The 7,779-nt window shown below is 39.2% G+C and overlaps 1 pseudogene; it reads right to left on the reverse strand.

The window, feature by feature from the left end:
* Nucleotides 1-1,566: 1,566 nt before the first annotated feature.
* On the reverse strand, nucleotides 1,567-7,090 carry LOC132367788 (V-type proton ATPase subunit B, brain isoform-like; annotated as a pseudogene).
* Nucleotides 7,091-7,779: the final 689 nt, after the last annotated feature.

The following is a 7,779-nucleotide window of genomic DNA, read 5'->3' on the forward strand; positions in this document are numbered from 1 at the left end:
AAATCAAAACTACAATGAGGTATCACCTCACTCCTGTTAGAATGGGCATCATCAGAAAATCTACAAACAACAAATGCTGGAGAGGGTGTGGAGAAAAGGGAACCCTCTTGCACTGTTGGTGGGAATGTAAATTGATACAGCCACTATGGAGAACAATATGGAGGTTCCTTAAAAAACTAAAAATAGAATTACCATATGACCCAGCAATCCCACTACTGAGCATATACCCAGAGAAAACCGTAATTCAAAAAGACACATGCACCCGAATGTTCATTGCAGCACTATTTACAATAGCCAGGTCATGGAAGCAACCTAAATGCCGATCAACAGACGAATGGATAAAGAAGTTGTGGTACATATATACAATGGAATATTACTCAGCCATAAAAAGGAACGAAATTGAGTCATTGGTTGAGAAGTGGATGGATCTAGAGACTGTCATACAGAGTGAAGTAAGTCAGAAAGAGAAAAACAAATATCGTATATTAATGCATGTATGTGGAACCTAGAAAAATGGTACAGATGAGCCGGTTTGCAGGGCAGAAGTTGAGACACAGATGTAGAGAATGGACATATGGACACCAAGGGGGGAAAACTGCGGTGGGGTGGGGATGGTGGTGTGCTGAATTGGGCGATTGGGATTGACATGTATACACTGATGTGTATAAAATTGATGCCTAATAAGAACCTGCAGTATAAAAAAACAAACAAACAAAACAACTAATACTAAACTTTCATTGGGTTATTTGTATGGAAATATGTTAATATAAATGTTTCAGACATTACATGAAATTTCTAAAAATCTTATATGTTCTGGTATAATGTTATAAGTAATAATCCTAGTTATTACTTTAAAATGTATATCTCAGAAATAACTAATTTTCTTGTCAACTGCATTATTATGAACTTTCATCAAATCTTTAACTGTGGTCATTTTTAAGTCTTTTCTCATTTACAGACAGTTCTGGGTGTACTCTGATGCTTTTGCAAATATGTTCCTATTAAAGGGTTTCATCTTCAAGAAATTCATGGAAAAGACTCTGACAAAAAAAAAAAAAAAAGACAGGGCATCTCACTACTATCAGATCAATGCCAGTTGGGCAAAAGCTGCATGATTCTGTGTTACTCAGAGGGAGGGAGAACAGTAAGACACAGGAGTTGAAACTTATCCGCACCAAAGAGGAAAAGGAAACTCCTTTTCTAACCTATTCATTAAATAGGAAACAGCAGGTGGACAGGAAAAGCCATCTGCTTAGAGCAGACCCAGAGGCACACCAAAGTCTAAAAACAAGCGCTCAGGAAAGCGTCTCGGCTCGGAGAGGAAGCGTCTTTCAGACCCTATCTTGTCCCTAGTTTGGAGATCAAAGCATTGTAACTTCAGATAGTGATACTCTGGAGGGGGTGGACAGGGAAGGTCTGAGAGACCCAAATAATGAGGACACTAGGCAGCTAACTACACCACTACGTACAAATACACACATCAGTACGAAAACCTCACCTCCAACCCTCAGCTACTTTAAACAAAGCACTGCAGTTCCAGGTTTTCGGAATAGGGGATATTTTAAAGTCTGTTAGCAATTTAAAACATTGCAGCACTGGCACAATATGTTACCTATTCTTTGTTTTTAATTACAGGGTAACACAGTAAACTCCAACACAAAGGTGGGGATGGGGGAGTGCAAAAGGAATAAAGAAAACAGAACCAGTATTTCACAAGAGCATCGAGCCAGCGATGAAGTAGCAGCTAATGCTTTGCAGAGTCTCGAGGGTAGAATTCGCTCAAGGTGCTCTGAGGGATTCTCTTCAGCATTTCTTTGGGGAAGATTCGGAGCAGTTGCCAGCCAATGTCCAAAGTCTCATAGACAGTGCGGTTTTCCTAAGGACCTTACAAAAAATTGAGATTAGATGAATAAAGGCCAAGTACTTCCAACTTATCAGCGTTATTCAAAATTTATTGTTATGGGTCTAGCACTGTGAGCATGAAGTATAAAAAAGAAACACAAAGCAGTCAGGTCTCCCAGGACTGGATGTGACCAAATGTGGAAATGAGGGTCTAGACAGTAAGTACCCCTGGGAATCAGAGAAAAGCGAGAAAGCCCGCAGGCGAGACGTTGGGCTCGTGCGTGCGCGTGTGTGCGTGTGTGTGTGTGTTTAACAACGGGTGGGATCTAAAAACACTCCACGGAATAATGGAAACTAGACCCAGAGTTTTGTCCAGAGAGTAGTGAGAAAAGCAGTTTCCCAGCAACACAGGCTGACCTGAAGGAGGCTAGTACAGATACTTAGAAGGCCTTAAATGCCAATGAAGCACCTGAATAGGTCCACGTGAAACATTCTTATCCTGCAAATAAATCTCATTTTTTAACTAAGAAGTTAGTGGCTAGAGTTCTGCATTCTTTTCTCTACCAGAATAATTTTTATTTTTTTATGATATTAAGGTTCTGCATAAATTTTTTTTTTTTTTAGAAAACCCAACAATCATATGTTCTGGGGATTTTAATGGTACTTAAAAAATGTATCACACAAATAGAAAAGTGCACAAATCCTAAGTGTGCAGCTGATGCATTATTCCAAAATAAACACATCGTTTGTAAGTATCACTGAGGTCAAAAATAGAGTTTACCAGCATTAGCAGGGGTGGCAGGGAAGAGACCAAACAAAACAGCTTGAAAGCCCTACACATGCTATGTAATAAAAACCATTATAGACTTTTTAACAGAAGGACAATCAATAAAATTAATACTAAATTTACCCCGGCAATGGCACATAGAGAGTCAGGGAGACTGGTGAAGATGCTGGCACTAACGGCCAAGGATGATGGGACAAAGGCCTGGACTAGGTCTTGGGACACAAAGAGTGGTCAGAGATCAGCAGCTTCAACATCGCCCAGGAACTTGTCAAAATACAGGCTCTCTGGCCCCACCCACACCTACCGAATCAGAATCTGCACTTCAACAAGATCCCTGGTAGATTCAAAAGCATATTCAACTTTGAGAAACACTGGCTGAAGTTTTTTTAATAGGAATGAAAGGAGAACAGGATAAGATGTTTCAAAGGAGAACAATGCAAATTAGCAAATATTTGATGACTGGAGAATAAATGAAGAGGCTTAAGAATGCCCAATTCCTGAGCTTGGGCTAACTAGGGTAATGGTCATGCCAGAGGTAGACAGAAATTGAAAAGGGAATTGCTAGGCAGGTGGTCAGTAGGGAAAAGACTTTGGTTCTCACCACGCTGAGCCAGAGAGGATGGTGGCATAAACACAGGCTTCCTAACTGGAGATGTGGGATTAGAGCTTCAGAAAGAGGGTAAAGGCTCATACATAGCAAGTTAGTCATCAGCATAGGGGAAAAAAGCACAGAAAGAACAGATAATGAAGCCTTTGGGAACATTAACAATTAAGAAGCAGGAAGATAAGAAATCAGGAGGATGAAAACAGAGGGACTGGGAAAGTCCAAAACCCCCACAGCCAGAGGAGAGCATTGCAGAGAGGTTAAGAGCGAGGAGAAGTGGCAATGGAGGTAGGAGAGCAGAAGGCCGGTTGTAAGGAAGATATAAAATAAGACAGGAGCTAAATAAATGGATAAAGAAATTGAAGGTAGAGGGGAAGGAACCAGAGGGCTAAGAACGAAGACATGGCAGGCGGCTGGAAGAACCTCTTCTCTAATCAGAAGGAAACTTGTATGGAGACCAATGTAAATTCTCTCAGACTAGGAAAGAAGTCCTCAAAACTACATATGATGCTGTTTCTATTCATAGGAAAGTAGTAATCTTACCCTGAGCAATGAAGTTCCTCTCAAACTTCTGCAGAAATTCCAAGTAAAGCACATCATCTGAGGTAAGGGCTTCTTCTCCAACTACGGCTTTCATGGCCTGCACATCCTTACCAATAGCATAGCATGCATACTAAAGAGAAAACAAGGTTTACATGAACCTTTATAAATGGTAACGGTACTCTGGGCATTATAAGTGTATTGCTGTAGCTATCTTCACAGTATTTCACATTATTTCCAAACATAATTCACATATGCAAGTATTGGAAAGACTTTATTATACGGCAGTCTCACTAAGGAAGGAGTCTTCAGGCATGCAATACATAGACATTACTAACACTCTACAAAAAATACACTCCCTCAATATATCAATGAGCTTCCATTTTGTAGAGCATTTAAAAATCACAACTTACGCAATAGGAGAAATCCATCTCTAAATTCTATTCAAAAAAAAATATCTGGGTTATCAGTAGGTTTATTTATCATTTCTACTTTAAGGTCAAATGTATTTTTCTTTAATTATGCTTGGTATACAATCTCAGGACTATAGAAACCAAGGATTTCATAGAATATACACAGCTGTATCCCTTAGCGTTCTGGTGATTGCCTAATATGTTAAACAAAAAATTAGTTAGAATAGTCTTTCAGAAATACTCTATAATAAAGGTTACTAATAAAAACTTAATCGTCTTATGCCTTTTTAATTTAAAAACTACCTCATACAGCATTAGAGGTGGGTTTCAAGCATGTGATCTTTAATCTTTGTCATGAGCAGTTATCCTTATGAAAAAGACTGTTTGGCTCTAATGAATGTTTCTGTATTCCAGTATTCTATATTCTATATTAAAATTCTACTTTGATGGGGGGAGAAGAAAAGTGATATGGAAGAAAGACAAGAGGTATAAGACAGCAGCATGAACTGAGAAAGTATTCATTTCTTTAAACACCATCCTGGAGAAAACATACGTACCAGCTGGTTAGATACATCGGCGTGATCCTTCCTGGTCATACCTTCTCCAGTAGCAGACTTCATTCACCGAGACAACGAGGGCAGCACATTAATAGGCGGGTAAATCTTGGGTAAAAGGGGAAGGGGGAAAATATTATATTTAAGTACAAAATTCAAGCTTTACTGGTAGTAAAGGAGGATTTTGAAACTCATTTTTATTGCTTAAATTGCATAAAACTGCTACATTTGTTTCCTAGATGATTCCTAATATCTCTTCCTGGTAAGAAAAGGAAGTAAGAAACATTTTACAGGTTAAGATTTCTTTTTGAGAATCAAATCCAAAAAGTAAAATCTACAAAACAGTACAAGATTCTATTAAAAAACTGAATTTTCAACATCTGCCTACAATAGCAAATCCAAATGGTCTTCTGAACTCTGACTCATAAAATTACACATAAAAAGATTAACAATAATTTCACCTAAAAGCTGATATCAGAAGCTGGCATCTACTAAAGAACCAATAAAAAATCTGTTTTTGATTATTCAGTCATAAAAAAGAATGAAATCTTGCTGTTTGCAACATCATGGATGGACCTTTAGGGCACTATGCTAAGTGAAATAAGCCAGACAGAAAAAGATAAATACCATATCATCTCACATATATGGGACCTTATAAAACAAACAAAAAAATGTCAAGCTCACAGATAGAGAACAGACTGGTGGCTGCCTGAGGCAGGGGATGAGTGAGCCAAATGGGTGAGGGAGGTTAAAAGGTACAAACTTCCAGTTATCAAATGAGTAAGTCATGGGGATGGAACTTTCACAGCATGGTGACTATGTACGTTAATAATACTGTATTGCATATTTAAAGGTAGCTAGAAGAGTGGCTCTTCAAAATTCTCATCACAAGAAAAAAAGTGTTGTAACTATGTGAGGTGGTGGATGTTAAGTGGACTTATTGTGGTGATCACTCTGCAACATATACAAACATCAAATCATGACATTGTACACCTGCGACCAATGTAATGTTACGTCAATTATACCTCAATTTAAAAAAATTTAACAATAAAAGACAAAGAAAAAACTCTGAAAAATCTGTTCTTGTATTAATAACAAAAGTGTGTGTTTTTAACAACGGGTGGGATCTAAAAACACTCCACGGAATAATGGAAACTTGACCCAGAGTTTTGTCCAGAGAGTAGTGAGAAAAGCAGTTTCCCAGCAACACAGGCTGACCTGAAGGAGGCTAGTACAGATACTTAGAAGGCCTTAAATGCCAATGAAGCACCTGAATAGGTCCACGTGAAAGTTTTCAAACTTGCTATTGCTATTATTATTTTTAATAGCAGCATCATTCTTGTCCTGCAAATAAATCTCATTTTTTAACTAAGAAGTTAGAGTGGCTAGAGTTCTGCATTCTTTTCTCTACCAGAATAATTTTTATTATTATATATATTATTATTATATGTGACCTGGAGGGAGTCACTCACTCTTTGAGACCTTGTTACAGGGAAGAACCAAATCTGACTACACGTTGGATCTGTTTCTTTGACTTTAACCTTTGCCTTCTGCTGCTTTTGTTCACTAAAAGGATACTGTCTGTACATAATGGCCTGCCTCGGGGAACCCTGTTCCTCTGCCTGAATGTTAAACCAAAGTGCCTTTGTTCAGGGAAACATAAGGACTCTGCCCACCTGCGGATGGCTGAAATTAAAAAGAAATTAACACATCCCCTCCCTGAGGCTGGCCATTCCAGGGGATATTCGCAAAACTGATGGCCCTTTTACTTTACCTCCTCATCTCCTCCCCATCTCTGTGCTATAAAAGAAACTGGCATCCAAACCCCGATAAGATGGTTATTTTGAGACTTTAGTCCGCCGTCTTCTCGGTCTGCTGGCTTTCCGAATAACGTCGTATTCTTTCCCTCAATGCGTCATGTCTGATTCACTGGCCTGTCGTGTGGCCAGCACAGCAAGCTTGGACTCGGGAACAACCTTCGTTTATCCGGATGCGGGTGCTTTGTACCAGGTGAACTCTAAAGTTTTCCCTTCTCTAGATAAGTTTACCTCAACACGTTCCAGAAGGTAAAAGAATAATCTCTCCTTCTGCTTGATTAAAGTAAGCAAACATCTACCTAAAGTGCACTTAAAATATTTGCTTTCCAGACATTTATGTAATATATTCCGCCATGAAAATCTCAAGTTGTGGTCAATGTGTTGGAAAAAGTATGCACTTAATCAGTATTTCCAGTTTGGGTTTATGGCCTCTTGGTGGAAGCAAGTCAGGAGAGTCAAAAGCAGAAAGAGATAACCATCTCCGTGTGTCCCACCACCTTCTCCTACAGCAAGAGGGAACGCACCTGCCCCATGGCTGAGCACAACTACACCACACAGGAACTCCCAGCGCCTGGCCCTGAAATCATCCGAAACCCAGGGCCAATGCAGATCTGTGAAACTGGGTCCTAAATGCTGCTTTTAATTGACATGCTTTTGTTATCTGTATTGTTTAGACAGCTGCAACGTAAGCATGATAGAAACATTGTTGAAATCAAGTCTTTTTCAAACACATTGCTAAAGTTATAGGCTTTTACTTTTTTTTTTCCCTCCTGCTTGAAATATTATTAATCTAGGATGGAACACAGCTCACACTTCCTGTGCAGCAAAAGTACAGCTCAAGTTTCTCAATACTCTTTCTTTCCCAATCTTTCTAAATGATCAGGAAGAAAACATTTTAGAAGACATCTGGGAACATATCTTTTGCTGGCAAAGATGTTGAAAACAGAGAAAAAGTCAGAAAAAAATTACTTCCAATGACATCAAGACCGTATTTTGAAATTGTTACCGACCAGGGTTCTTGGCGTCCTTAAACAATAAAAATTGATCAAAGGCCAGACAAGAAATTCAGGCAAGGCTTTATTGGGGCCCCTGCTGCAGCAGAGCGAGAACAAACAACAGGGAGCGAGAACAAACAGGTTCCTTTGCTTGTGTGCTCCCTAAGCGGGGGCGAGCTTGCTGCTTATAACCTTATAACCTTTTTGGCACCAGGGAGCGGTTTCAT

Source organism: Balaenoptera ricei, chromosome 6 (genome assembly GCF_028023285.1).
Source record: "Balaenoptera ricei isolate mBalRic1 chromosome 6, mBalRic1.hap2, whole genome shotgun sequence".
Classification (NCBI taxonomy): Eukaryota; Metazoa; Chordata; class Mammalia; order Artiodactyla; family Balaenopteridae; genus Balaenoptera; species Balaenoptera ricei.